The sequence below is a fragment of the Mirounga angustirostris genome, unplaced genomic scaffold (assembly GCF_029215605.1).
Source record: "Mirounga angustirostris isolate CCGP_5_RB_7025 unplaced genomic scaffold, mMirAng1.0.hap1 SCAF_3, whole genome shotgun sequence".
In the NCBI taxonomy this organism is placed as follows: domain Eukaryota; kingdom Metazoa; phylum Chordata; class Mammalia; order Carnivora; family Phocidae; genus Mirounga; species Mirounga angustirostris.
Genome location: NW_026991711.1, coordinates 113652202 through 113667939, shown reverse-complemented (window position 1 = coordinate 113667939; position 15738 = coordinate 113652202). Strand labels below are relative to the sequence as shown.

Sequence of the window (15738 nt, the reverse complement as noted above, 5' to 3'; positions counted from 1 at the left end):
TCAAATGGCTCAGAAAGCAGAAGTGTTTGTCCTGTACTTCTAAATTTTCTGTAAGTTTGTAAATGTTTTAAAATAAAAATAGCTTTAAAATGAGTTGCCTTATAAATATATTGAAATAAAAGTATAATTAAAATAAGCTTCCTAGGGTACTTTCCTATAGAAAGACAACATTGTGGAGTGCAGAGAGTGTGAATTTTGAAATCTATAAAATCTGGATTGGAATTTGGTTCCAAATTTAATAGCTGAATGGTTTTGGCTAGGCCACTTAACTATTTTAAAAGTTAAATGCACCTGATATTATTTATAGTGTAGTGCTATTAATAAATGAAAGAAAGTTTATTTAATGGGCCAAATATAGTGCTTGGAACATAGAAGGTGCTCACTAGAAGCTAATAATAGTAGAGATAAATTATAGTAATAATAGTAACAGTAATAATAATAATAAAAGTAACAATAATAATAGGAGTGGTAGTAGCCACAGGAGTAGTATTGTCAATGATGTTAACAGTGATAGTGATGGTAGCAATAGACTTTTTACTACCTTAGCAGCAGTAGCTGTTGTTGTCACAGGCCACATAATTATTATCATGATCATCATGGGTCCTCTCCAGGAGGGTTGACCTGGGTGGTCTGCTATATGAAAGAGCTTTGGTAATCATATTCCATCATGGGAAAAGAAGTATCAGGCAAGAGGATGGGGGCAGAGCAATTATATGGATGGAAAACATCCTCATTATCAAAGATGAGTCAATACCTAGAAAGAATCCATGACATTTCCATCCAGCCATCCCACTTTCTTACTAAATATCGTAGAAAAACACTGGGCTCCACTCTTGCTTTCTCCAACACCCACCCCCAACACGCATAGTTGTGCAATTCCTATACCTCATGTCAAGCACACTGATCTCCCTATCTTCTGAAGCTTGCTCTGTCTTCAGGGTATTGTGTACATCAGAAGACATATCAGTGCTGAAGCCAGTTGAGTATCTTGAAATTGCCACAGTAAGTCAATGCATGATTCTCCATATTCCTGCTCTGATATATACACACATATATGTATGTATATGCATTTTTTTTTGAGAGAGAGAAAGAGAGTGTGTGTGCATGCATGCAAAGGAGGGGGGGGCAGAGGGAGAGGGAGAGAGAATCTTAAGTAGGTTCTACATCCAGCGTGAAGTCTGACAAGGGGCTCAATCTCATGACCCTGAGATCATGAGCTGAGCTGAAATCAAGAGTTGGATGCTTAACTGATTGAGCCACCCAGGAAACCCTAGACTTTAAACTCTAAACAGGAACTGTCTCATATTCCTTTTTTACCCTCTAGGGTTCAGTATGTTATACTGCAGGGAATGGACCTCCAGCCAATATTTTTGTGTCTAATAATATTATGCTTAAAGACCTTTCCAGAGATATATCTCAACTTTGTTCTGGACCAATAATGATTTATAGTCCAGGTCCCTGTTTGAAAGTCCATTTATAAATATAACCACTTATGATGAAGAAAGTGGATGTCCAATTTAGGCCTCATTTTCCCTACTCTTATTTTCCACAACACTTCCAGATACGTGCAATCAAGTCTTCTAAATACAGACTCAATCTCTTGCCTGATTCTGAAGCATTTTTTACTAAATCAGGAAATATAATAAATGCCTCAATCCCTCCATCTGATGGGACTTGGAATTAAGACTGTGAGGTGAACATTTGCCTTAATCATGACTGACAGGCCTTCTTCTTGCTCTCCCAATATTTTTGCGGCCAAGAGACCTATAACCAGAGCCCAGGAGCATTTCCTGTGAGGTTGTGCATCTTCATACCCCTTCTCTTTTTCCTGTCCTCATGTTGGCTAAGTCCAAAGGCTTGGATTTGCTGTGGTTCCTGCTCTTCACTTTGGCTGGAGCTCAATCTCACGGTTGGAGTACTATAGTTTTTTTTTCTTGTGCAAGCCCTTTCCACCCAAGAGCTCAGTGTCCTGAGCTCTGTACAGTCCAGGATAGTGATTAGTGCACTATCACCTTTGACAAGTATTTTCAAATAAAACTTCTTTCCCACCATAAAATGTAAAATGTTTTTGAAATGTGGTCTGAATTAGATTCCCTCATTGATGTTTGGTGCATATGGGTACTCCTTTGGGACCCCCTATGGTAAATTCCTCTTACCACCCACTAATCTTCTTTATCCTTCCTGTTCTCCTATTGCTCCTTAAGCTCACTCCTGCCTGAGTTATGACAGTTGCAGGCAAGCAGTGCTCCCAACCCTCAATTTGCCACGGTTCTTGATTTTAAGGTACATCCTGGCACTACATACTATTCCATCAACGGAGTGTTACTTTAAATGGCCTTATACCTGAGATACCACTTTTGGAATCTACTAAGATGCTACTCCACAGTTAAGTCCCTCCCCGGGGCTCCAAACACAGTTAAGAACAGGGTTTTAAAGCTAACTCCTCACCTTGATTCTAATTATGGGAAAGTTATTTATTTAACCTCTCTGAGCCTGGTGGGCATAAGATGAGGGTAACATATAGATAAAATGAAGGCTAATAGTTCATACATCACAGGTTGTTAAGTACTGATAGCCACAGCCAATGTGTCAAGTGCCACCATATGAGAGCACTGTGCTAAATGCTTTACATACATTATTTCTAATTCATAGAATTATACTGCAACGTGTACTGTATTCTCATTTTATAGATGAGGAAATTAAGGTTCACTCAGTATGGTTAAGTAATTTGCCTTAGGTCATCACACTAAGTTAAGTGGCAGAGCAGGAATTCAATTCCAAGGTGTGGCTGACTCTTAAAATCTAGTATATTTCACCACTCTGCACCTCTGAAGGAAAGGTTTCCCTCAAAAGAAACAAAGAGACACATTTCTCTGTGGCATTTCCTGTTTTCCTATTTCAAACATCTTTTTAGTTGCCGAAGAGTTGCCAGGATCAAAGACATAATTTATGTATTGAACTGCTGCAGGCTGGAAAGAAAAATGCATTTTATCATGTTTAATCCTTTAACTCGTTCATTACGGGTATTTAGGCATTTCCAGTGAGGTGGCAATAGACTTATTTGAAGGAGAAGGAATAAAGACTGGACATTGGTGGGGCTGAGGAATGCGGGGCAGAAATGGTGAAGTCCTAAGGATCCTAGCCTGTAATGTATCAGGTGCTGCAGAAAATGGCAAGAAAAAGAATTTTAAGTCTGAGATCCCGGGGAAAGGAAGTCTTCCAATGTGCTAGAAACCTCTTCGAGATAGTGTTTCTGACTGGGCTCTTTAAACTGGTCCCCTAAGACAATGAATCATGGAACACTACAGCTAAAACTAACGATGTAATGTATGGGGATTAACATAAGAATAAAACAACAACAACAACAACAACAACAAAAACTGGTCCCCTAAGTACTTTTGCTCGAGACCTCTCTTTCTTTGGTTCCTTGATAGCATTTTTTTATACTTGTAATTATTTTATCTTTGTTTCCTTTATGTTTTCAACCTCCTGCACTGGAATGTAGATTCCATAAAGACCAGGATTATGTCACAAAGCGAATGGCACGTCGTAAGCGCTCAATAAATCATTTTTCAGTGGAACCCCCCCCCCCCAATTCTGAGGGCTCTTCGATCTTTCCCGCCTCAGCCTGCAGCCCAGCGCATGCGTCGCAGTAGCCCAGCTTAATTCCCGCGCGCGGTTTGACTAGGTCCTGCGCCCAACCCGCCCCTTCCTGGGAAACTGGGCGGGACGCAAAGGGTGCCACCCCCTCCCCCGGCTGCAAAGCCTGTTGGTTGGAACTGGTGCTAAGCCATTGTTAGCTGACGCGTACCGGGGCGCTTAGCAGCGACGTGCAGGGCACCGCTGCAGAGCCTTGCGGCCCGGGGCGCGGGCTGGGGGAGCCGCAAAAGTTAAAAAAACAAAACAAAACGAAAGTTAAATGAATATGACAAAAGTCCAAAGAAGATCCCCTCCCTTTGTGAGAAGAGCTGCTGCAGGTACTGCCAGACTAAAATCCACATACCTATAGAAGGGTCACCGGGGAAAATAATATAGTGCACGGTATTTGTTTTTATTAACACTCCTGTACCCTTATCATAGAAACTGGTTCAGAAAGAGGATGTGTTGGCAGCGCCCCCGCAAGGACAAACAGGGAGGGGAGCCGGCTCAGGTGTAGTTGAAGAAATGGGGCTGCAGAAGTTGTTGATTTGGCACAGGTGGCCAGCCAGCAGTCTAGGGCACCGCTCAGAGGTTGTGGACAATTCAGCAGATGTTTTTCCAGGTAAGTTCAATCCCATAGGCGTGAGAGAGTTGGAGGCTGTGTTCATGTTGAGTCAGATGGTGGTGGCGTTGTACCAGGAGTTTTGGCCCAGCGGTGGCTCATCTCATCTAACAGCCAGGACTCAGAGTGTTTCAATGTTCAAAGAAGAGACTGGTAAGAACTAGATGGTGTCAGTTTGCCTGTGAGTTCCTGTGGGTCATCAGCACCCAAAGGTGGCAAACCATACACTGTACCTGACCCTGTGGCCTTTAAATCATAGTATAGAATTTGTGTGGCTAGGAAAATATTCACAACAAACAGTTGCCCGATGAAAAGGGTGATGGGACCATACGTACCATATGAGGCAAAATATCTCTATTTCTGTATTTTTATCTATAACTATATATGCAGAGGAAAAGAACATATTGGGAAGAAATACATGAAGATGTTATTAGTGATGATCTCCAGGTGGTAGAATCTCAGGTGATGTATAATTTCATCTGTGTATTTTCCAAGTCTTCTCTCGTTAACACGAATTACTTATAAAAAGAAAAAGCAAATATTGAAAAAAAACAAAACAAAACAAAGAAAGACTCCACTAGGCAGAATAAATCTAAACAAATCAGACCATGAAGGTAACCCTTCTCATGTGTGTGTTTCTGGCCCACTCGAGGGGACTTCCTAGATCTTCTTTGGTCCTCAGACTACAGTTACCCTCTGCTGACTCAAAACCCTGTCTTTGTGCTCACAGATCCAACCTCTTTGAGCTTCTTACAATACGGAATGATGAAGGTGCTCCTCTCCTGCTTTTCTGTTTACCTCAGCATTCAGTGGTGGTGGACATAATAGGCCTAGGCTTTGGCTTTGTTCCAAGATAAAGAATTTGGCAGGGAAACTGAGGCAGATTTGACACGTTGGCAATGTTCCTCTGATCTCTGCTACCCCAGGTGTCAGAGACCTTGAAGTGGAAACCCTTTAACTAACAGCTCCCCTGGCAGATTCTGTGTGTGTAGTGGAGGGAATGCTGGGATTTGGTGAAAATTCAAGAAATCAAATATTGAATCTGTTGGTTTATTACAAAGATTACAATGGCTGGTTTAGAACCAAAGATGAACCTAGTCCTGCAGTTTTTCATGAAGCAGGGAAAGGTAGAGACAGAGTAGTCTATTTCACCCATGTAGACCCTCTCTGTCAACCTTTGTTGCCCGTCACTCTTATTTTCCCAGTTGTACCTACCTTTCACACCTCATAAGAGAGCCTGTTTGTCACATTTTCCTCTTAATTAAAATATATAAGTCCTATATTTTATTGTCCTAGGTCCCTGCCAGGTAACTGATTACTTGAATCCAAGTTGAGGTGTTGGTAGCTGATAAGGCAAATGTGTTAGATGTGTTAATGTGTATGCTGATAACATTGACATTTCTTCAATGACCTTCAGAATCTTAGGTCTAGTGAGCATTTGAGATACCATGAGGTGCTGTAAGATTAAAAAAAATATATGAGGGCAAACAGGACTTTTATAACCCTCGTTATAATAGGCTACTCTGTAATGGAGCTCAACATTTGGCCAATTCACAGCAAATTCTCTGGAATTAATGATGTTTGCCTCTGATTTGCTGTAATACCTAATACTTAAAACCTCAATCTAAAAAAAAAAAAAAAATCCTAGTTATTAGAGAGGAGTTTTGGTGTTGAATTTCAGAGAAAGTCTGATTTTTTTAAATATATATATATATAGAGAGAGAGAGAGAGAGAGAGATCTCCATTAAAGTGAGTGTACTGTGTCCATCACAGCACTACTATAAATGGAAGCAGTAGTAGGTGTGACATGGTATATTTAATATGGTAACCTTCTGCAAGTTAGTCAAGGATAGAGAATTAAAATTGGCTCAAAAACCCCCCTGAAATTCAATGATAAAACCTCTGATCATGTTTATTTTTTTTATTTTATTTTTTTTTTAAAGATTTTTATTTATTTATTTGAGAGAGAGAGAATGAGAGGGAGCACATAAGATGGGGGAGGGTCAGAGGGAGAAGCAGACTCCCCGCCGAGCAGGGAGCCCGATGCGGGACTCGATCCAGGGACTCCAGGATCATGACCTGAGCCGAAGGCAGTCGCCCAACCAACTGAGCCACCCAGGCGCCCTCTGATCATGTTTAAAAGGTCAATTGAAGTAGGCTGATTATAGTTAGTAATTAAGGGGTCCTTAACTTACACTGTGCTGCTCTTCCTTGGTGTAGCCTTGTTTTGGTGAAATTCACATTGGATTTCTGATTAAGTTTTTTTTTTTTTTTTTGGTATTAGGAAGAGAAAAATGGTCACATTGTTGTTTTGTTTCAGTCATTTTTGCTTTTTTCTGTGCTTTAACTTTAGTTTGGACTGATTGTCTATGTCATTTTATTTTAATGCTTGTATCAATTCTTCCTTTTTTATCCTTTTAAGATACAAGTTGGTGTCTATTTTTTTATTTGGCTATCTCATTGTAATTCAATGTGTGTATGTATATATCACTTTGAAGTTAAAAAAAGTAAAAAAAATAAGATCAGTTTTAAGATTTGTGAAAATCATTTCTGTCCGTCTTCTTATCTAGAAATTAAGAATAATAGTGTCTGTCTTTTCATATCTGAAAGTGTAGTTATAAAGTTCACAATGAAATAATAAAACTGAAAGTGTTTTTAAAAGTATTAAATCCTGTTTAAATATAAGAAAGGTATTACTTATATTTCCTTGATTTTTCATAGTTCTGCTTTTTACATGGTACATTTTAAATGTGTTGGTACGTTACTTAAATTGTCCATTTTCCCCTTCCTTTCATTAAGACAATATCCAAAGTATCTACATATTTTAATATACTGATATACAAACATATATACAAATACTTTCCTTTAGTATTTTTCATTAAGTTTAAGATTTTCGTTTTGACAATCAGTGAATAAGGATTCCAAATTTATCAATCTGATTAACATATATGTACTTTGTCTTTATAAAATTATGTTGAAGAATTTAAGTTATAGCTCATTAAAATGAAATAATGCTACTCTGCTTAGGATTGTAACTAAATGTTCTGCCATGTGGTTAGAAGACAACGGGACTTGTGCTTTGGGGAGCTAAGTAAGTAAAACAAATTATTTCGCCACTAGTCACAAGTCTCTACTAAAGTATGACCATTCTGCAAAATACTGGGAAAATATTGAACATGAGCTTGCAGTCAACAGTTTGGGGATTTTTTTCCCCTTTTGATGCTATGCTTCCTTGATCTCTTAAGCAGGTCAGTGAACATCCAGTCCCTTTAAGTAAGACATCCTATGCTAGATAATCCCAGAATAATTCTTGAGACCATTTAAAATGAAAGAATAAGCAAAGAATTAGGGTTCAATAGGATTCTAGGGAAAGGTTGGGCAATTTTATGCTACAAATGTGAGAAAAATTCATATTGGTAAATACTGTATTAATATAAAAATGCAATCACATTTTTTAGGAGGCTTAAAATAATTAAATGAATTCTTTGGCTAACGCTTGCCCCTGTAATAAATCTGTCATTTCTCCTTGGAACTCTGCAGTTAAAGGAATTTCTACAGTCTCTGCAAATGCGACCTCATTTAGACAACTATTTTTAAATGTTTGCCAGAAAATAAACAGGAAGCAAATCTCAAAGTAATTCGAAAAAGTCAGGAAGATACTCTCCTTCCAAGAATCTAACTCAGTTACCACTACTCTCCCTGTCCCTATTTAATACACAGGTTTTTGTTGAAAGAACCACATGACAACCATAAATTAAGTGGATTTCAGCACCTTCAGATACCTCAAAACAAAATCACCCCAGATTGTTCCCCCTCTCCCGCCACACCACCCTCCTCCTGTTAAATGGAGAGTTGTATATGCTGCAAGAGACTATTTGATCATTGAAGAGAGACAAAATGTTCTGCTTTTCAGCACATTTTAATCCACAGCTGGTGCACAGATTGGCATAGAGTATATGTTAGTTTTAGCTGTGAATTTTTTCAAGTTGAGGTTGCCTATATTTAGATCTTTGGAGTTTAAGGATTGCTGAAAGTAAATGTTTGAAATAGAAAAATATTGACTGGAGGAAAATACTGTTTAATAGAGGTGTTGATTTTGACCAGCCTAAAACATGCTCATGTTGGGTGAACATTTGTAATAGGAGAGATGAAATTGTGGGTATTACTGGGAACACACATTTATTCTATTACCATGCATTAAAGATAAACCATAGTGTTTAATTTGGTGTTTAAAGAATACTTGACTGCTTTGGAGAGAAGAGATGCTTTTGTAGGTTCATTTTAGAAAGCAAGGTATTACACTTTAGAGACAGAGAAACCAACACAAAACCTAATTTAGACTCTTCAATTTTATTTCCAAAATCATCAAAATTCTAAAGTAATTATTTTACTATTGATTCTTGGACTGCCTTGCAAAACAGGCTCTTCATCCACAGGAGGGAATGTAATGTTGATCTGTTTTATTTCCTTCTGAGCTGGCTTTTAATTCATTCAACAAATATTTATTGAGCACCCATTAAGTGCCAGGTAATGTGCACTGAGGATATTTGAATTTAACTTTGATTGTTACTGGTTTGTGAGGTATAAATAAACCTAAAGGATTTTTTTTACACTGAATATATTATGTGCTTTTCTAGTTAGGATGTTCTTTGAGTAGTTTTAATTGTAGGTTTACCTAGTAACTCAAATAATTCAGAATGTGTTGGTTTTGCTCAGAGCTCACCTTCATTCACTAAAAGATGCATAGAATATGGACTCAAATAATAGAAACTATGAGATTAAATGATCATTTTTTCTTCTAATATTTTCCCATACATAAACTGAAAAAATCTGGCTTTGTTAAGTATAAAAAAGAATAATGTTTTAAATAGGAATTGTTTGAAAATAAGTATAAAGAAATGGATTGGGTTGTTTAAATTGAGACCTACAGTTTAACTCAAATAATTTTTATTTCATTTACATCTTATCACCAGATCAAGAATTATAATATATTCTAAATTAACCTGCATAGGAAGAGGAGAAATTGGCAATATGTATTCAAAGCCTATACAGTGTTCATTATCTTTGAAATAAAAATACCTCAGCTATGAATTTATTTAGGGAAATCATCAAAGATATAACTCTAGTTGCATGAGGAGTTTCAGAATTATGTTATTTGTTATAATGCAAAAATGGATGCCAACTAAACATATTTAATAAAGTATTTATTAGATAAATTATGGTGTGACACAGATTGAACATGATAGCTTTCTAAGTGACCATTAAAAAATACTTTTTAATAGTATGTCAGGAGTATGTTTCTGTTGAGTTCTACTGAAACTGTTAATATCAAGACAACCAGTAAAGTTCATAGAGCAAAATTCAGGAGTCTCATTTTCTGAATATATTTTGCTTGACTTCTCTGGATCAATCTTGTATACAGCTGACCACACTCCCCCTTTTGAAATGCCTTCTTGGACTTGGGACACCACATTTTCCTGCTTCTTTCTCTGCTGTAAATTTTGGAGTGCTCCTAGGATTGCCCTTCTCCATCCAAATATTCTACCTAAGTGACCACATCCATCAATGTTGTTACATACTAGTTATAGGTCAGTGGCTGGCAAATATTTGTTCACAGACTTGATCTTTGCCTAAAACATATTCAGTAGCCTATTTGATAGCTCTACATCAGTATCTGAAAGGAATTTAAAACTTACCCCTGCTATAATTGAAACCTTGATCTTTCTACCCCTCCAATTTGTCCCTCAATGTCCTAGAGCTAGTATATTCTGTTATAATCTACCAGTTTTCTCAAGACAAAAATTCAGGATTGTCCTTGATTCTTCCCTTTCCATCCACCTCCCCCCAGACCACATCTGTTCCATCAGCAGTCTTGTTCACGTAATATCACAAAATGGAAAATAGAAATTCTGCTCATCCATCCATTCAGCCATCTATCCAGCCAGCCAGCACGTGTGTTTAGAACCTTGCTAAAATATAGGCTGTCTCTGTTCTCTTTTCTAGTCCTTCTTTATTGATTCTTTTAACTGCAATAAAATTAAAGTTCCTAAAAGACAAAGATCAGTCAATAGGATTTTTTGCTGTCATCGTATTCCCTTTATATTACACTGTTGAATATAATTTGGATATTGCCTACAATGCTTTTCAGTTCTTTGTTAATGAGCCTTTTTCTTTTCCCCAAAGATTCTAGTATTCTGAATTTTCCAAGATAAGATGTGGAAAATAAAGCATTCTGACTCTTATTGAAGACATTTGGATAGGAGAGACTTTTTCCTTCTCTTTGCTAATGGAAGCATTTAACAGAAAACGAGCGTATTTTCTAGATACAGATAATGTTTTCGTAAGAATTTTGCAAACCAATTATATCCTTGTCCTTTGTTGCAATATGTATATATTTTTATTTTGGTAAAGGAATGTTGAAAGTCTTGCTCTCAACTGTTTTAAGAACAATGGTCACAATTTATTATTCTCATTTATATTCCCACAAAAGAAGAATTGTCACATGGTTGATCTTAAAACCTTAGCCTTTGAAAAATGTTTCAAGTCTTATGGAATTTATATCTCTGTCATTTTTTCTGTGTGTCTTCTCTCTTTTTCATACACAACAGTCTCAAACTGTCATTCTCATCTTCCTTCATTTTCTCTCTTTGCCTGTCTGTGTTGTCCTCCCCACCCTCCTTCAACCACCTCTCTCCCTCCCTTCCTCTTTCCCTTCCTTCAACACTCATCCCTTTCTGTCATTCCTTATATTTCTTTCATTCTCCATCTTTCTTCAGTTCTCTCTAGTGTCTTTTCTGCCATTCTTACTTTTACTCTTCTTTCTCTAATTCTCTCCTCTCTCATTGATCTACAATTATGGAGACATGGTATGGTTATATTCACCCTTAAAATTCATTTGCCAGAGTTGATGTTCATGGGAGATTTCAGTTATATATGAAGGAAGATGAAAGAAGTTAGTGCCTGAAACTTTGGAGGAGAGAAAAGAGGGAGAAGGTGATAAATAGGGATCACTATGGCTTTTGTCCTCTCTTTTCCCAAGGGGCTATATTTCTAAAAAATAGGGATGGTAAACATTAACTTTATTGGATTAAATATATTCTGAGTCTTGAGGGATATATGGCATTATTTTGGGACCACAGAACAATGTCCTAGCAGAGGTGGGCAACTGACAACTTTCCCAACTCTACCACAGGTCACTGAGCACTTCTGGCAAATTGAAAGCTCAGAAAAGCCACTGGTGGAAGAGTTCCATGTCAGACAGAGCAACAGGGTATGCTATAGAAAAAGAAAGTAGAGTAGAAGAATATAAACAGACTAGGCTTAAGCACATGTGACACAATCCCAGGAGTCACTGGGAAAAATTTGAGGTCCAGATTTTTTGCATGCAGGAAGTCAGGAGCATTGAAATTTAGGTATTAGACTTATTCATGTCAGTTGTGTCTGAAGGGTACTGGCGTGAGAAATTATGGATGACCATTCCTTTAGACATTTCTTCATATCAAGTTTTGTCTAGTAAACTTTTACTGATTTTATGATCAGAATGGATACTTTTGTTTTTTATGTGATGTCATTGGTCTTGGTTACAGTCCCGGTTCCATTTGGAGAAATTTACTTAACCTCTCCATTCCTTCTTTCAACATCACTAAAATGAAGACAAGCGTGAAGTTTAAAGGAAAGGAGTCAATATCCACAAAGTACTTAGGACAGTGTCTGACATATAGTCAGTGCTGTGTGTTTACTATTATTAATACTTGGTTCAGCTCAGAGTCTTCACATAGAAAAGAGTGATGATACACTTAGGATAGATTGAGGGTCAAACTTCTTTTTTTTTTTTTTAAGAAAGTCTTTGTAAATGACATATTTTCCTTTTCTAAGTGACTCCTTAATTTTCTTCAGAAGACACTTTAATTCCAACTATAAATAACATTATTCATTTTATTCTTTTTAGATCCACACTGCATCAATGAGAGCTCCAAGATAAATGTCAATCATGTTCATGGAAGATATCCTTCACTTTAATGGGAATATTTTGCATGTTTGTCCATTAAATATGAAGTTGACTTTTGACTTCATGTATGAGTTTTATCACTTCAAGAATATATATTTCTACTTACTCCGCTTTTTAAAAATAATGTGACAACAGTTTTCTAGACACAGGGCATTAGGCAGTGAAGGGCAGTGTTCTCTGATGGCTATCAAAAAGATGAGGTGAAACATGTGATTGCCCCAGCTTACTTCCTTGAAAAAGTCTCTAAGCAGAGATTTAGCCCATGCAATAAAATATGAAATAGATGATTGGCAGAGGTGGTGAAGTGTCCATGGCTGAGGATATTAAAAGATCACAATAGGCCTTCTAAAGTCAAAGAGCAAATCAAACTGAAAGTCAGCAATTAAAGACAATATGTCAAACATTATAAAAACTTTATGTTCTTCTGTAAGTAAAATATTTGATGTCAAATATGTGATGTCAGACTCTTTGAGTTGAGGAGATATAGCTGAAAGTCTGGGAGACTACAGCAGTGGGAATTCTTAGGGTGAAGTACTTTAAGATGAAAGCAATTTTCAGAAAGAGAATCCAGGGATCTACAAGGGGTCTCTCTTGATTATTTAGCACAGTACTGATTGGTACATGAATGTGAAGAAACTCTCCAAGGCCAGGGAAAGAACCATAGGAAGGATTAAATGCAATAATGCCTGATGCTTACACAGACCACGGAGAGTGCCCATTACCACCAGCTGGACTAGGAAGCCTCATTACGAATGGGGGTTGGCTAGAGTATGTAGACCACTGTTGTCTTAGTATTGGAAATATTAGTCCTAGAATGAACACTTCCCTGGTTATGCCTAACACATCTTAAAAGCAGGATCCAAAAGGATCAAAATGATTTTAAGTATCTGTTTTAAGTAACTGATCCAGAACAAAGTTCAAGAGTATTAGGAATACAAAATATCCAGCACCTAGAAAGATGGGTACAAGTACAAAAATGTAAGACCCTTTAATGAGGAGAATAAACACATAGAAATGAATCCAGAAGTGACACAGTTGTTAGAATAAGCAGAAAAGAACACTAAACATTGTTATAACTTAGTCCATATGTTACAAAATGGTAGATGGATATATGGTAGGTATGAAAAAGATACAAAATCAAACATCTAGAGATTGAAAAATAGTGTGTGAGATGAAAAACACACTGGGTAGGATTAACAGTTGATTAGACATTGTGTAAGAAAAGATTAGTGAATTTGAAGTGATGGCAATAGAAATGAAGCGCAAAGGAACACACAGATTAAAAACATAAAACTGCAACAAATACATGAACAGAACATCAGTGAGCTGGGGAACTCTTCGGGTAGCTTAGTATACATGCAATCATTCTCTGAAGGAGAGAGGGAGGCAAAGAAAACATTTGAGTATATAATGGCCATTTTTTTTTTTTTAATTTAAGGAAAACTATAAACTTGCAGATCCAAAAGCTCAACAAATTCCAAGGGCAAGAAACATGAAGACAACCACACGAAGACGCGTGATAATGAAGTACACAAATCCAGGGAAAAAAGACAAAATCTTAAAAGCCAGCAGAGGGGCGCCTGGGTGGCTCAGTTGGTTAAGCGACTGCCTTTGGCTCAGGTCATGATCCTGGAGTCCCAGGATCGAGTCCCGCATGGGGCTCCCTGCTCCCTGCTCGGCAGGGAGTCTGCTTCTCCCTCTGACCCTCCCCCCTCTCCTGCTCTCTCTCTCTCATTCTCTCTCTCAAATAAATAAATAAAATCTTAAAAAAATAAAAGCCAGCAGAGAAGGGAAAAATATTTTATTTATAGAAGAACATAAAGCTTTTGCTACCTATAAAGTTCTTGATATATGATCTTTTATTGTTGACTTATAGTTTGATTTGCTCTTTGACTTTAGAAGACCTGTTGTCTTATATCATTAGCCATGGACACTTCACCACTTCTGCCAGTCATCTATTTCCCATTTTATTACATGGACTAAGTCTAAAATAAATAGATAACTTCAGTAATCTCTTTAATTCGTGTTTCATGTTTGTAAACATAATGGATGACTGCTTAGTGTATCCTCATAAAGACTGCTTACTTAATGCATCGGGCACTGGATTATAAAGAGTCATGTAGACATTTATATAGTTGGTCATGCTTAAGCCTCTTATTAGCCAGAAAATATGAACTTAGCCAAACCACCAAAGTGGTAAAAGTACGAAATCATTTCCTAATGTAGTAGCTCAGTGTCCACTATATAATTATATGTAAATAAATGTTGAATGAAAAAATGATAAACCGACCTAACAGCAAATGTTACTTTAAATTAAAAAAAGTAGAAACTCTAACTTTTTCAGGGTGCTAATATTCCCTGCCATCAGCTCTTGTCAACAGATACTTCGTAATGATTGAGCACATCAAAAAGGGAGATGATATTTAAGATTTCAGAAGTTGATAAATTTATTTTTTAACCTATCTTTAGAACACTGGCCTTTTCACTAGAGGAACTCCGACAGATTTATTTTTTGTGATTCAAACTCTGTATGTGCTGTTGGAACATTATTAATTTTTAAAAGCAATATGCCTATTTTGAATAGAATCAAGAAGTCAGTCACTACAAAAGAATGGACTAATTTATAGACCATTGAGGTAGCTTTTTTCGGTTTTATATATTATTATTTAAAAATAAAACCAAAGCATGAATCCTTTTCCCATAAAGAGGTTATGTGAGGGATGTTCAAGCTAAAATTAGCATGTGAATTATCTTTTTGCCTCCTAGATTTCTGCGGGAAAACAACAACAGGAACAACAGCATTAATGGAAGCCCTGGTTGCTGAGCTATATCATTTTATGCCTCACTTTTCTCTCTTGAATCTCAAACCTTTATAATTATATCCAAATACTCTTACTCAGGCTTTATTCTTCCTGATGAATCTTGATTCTTTCTTCAAGATTAAGAGTTAGCTCCTCAGTGAAGATTGTCCTTTTAACTGAAGCAAAGTTAACAGACACCTCTTGTGTATTCCACACCGTGTATATATATATATTGCATACTTCCATTAAGGTTCCTATCCCATGGAATGATCATATTTGTTAATATATCTGTTTTCTGGGTTAGATTATGAAATCCTTGAGTCTACCACAATAACTATCATAATCTCTGGCACAAGAGTAAATACTGTAAATACTGTTCGAACAGTGATTTTTAAAGAAATCCACACGGAAAGATGACAACATTTACCCTCATATAATTATTATTTTTATGATTTTATTTATTTATTTGACAGAGAGAGTACAAGTAGGGGGAATAGTAGGCAGAGGTGCAGAGGGAGAGGGGGAAGCAGACTCTCCACTGAGCAGGGAGCCTGGTGCAGGGCTGGATCCCAGGACTCTGGGATCATGACCTGAGCCGATGGCAGACGCTTAATCAACTGAGCCACCCAGGTGCCCCATCTTCATGTAATTTTAAATAAGCTAAGTCT

At 37.1% G+C, this 15738-nt stretch overlaps 1 long non-coding RNA gene across 1 annotated transcript in view; it reads left to right on the top strand.

The window, feature by feature from the left end:
* Positions 1–3810: 3810 nt before the first annotated feature.
* LOC129045632 (uncharacterized) overlaps positions 3811–15738 on the top strand; it is a 284885-nt gene continuing 272957 nt past the window's right edge. The window contains exons 1-2 of the long non-coding RNA XR_010409827.1: positions 3811–3977; positions 4081–4261. This is a non-coding gene — a long non-coding RNA (uncharacterized LOC129045632). The remainder of the gene's footprint in view (positions 3978–4080; positions 4262–15738) is intronic.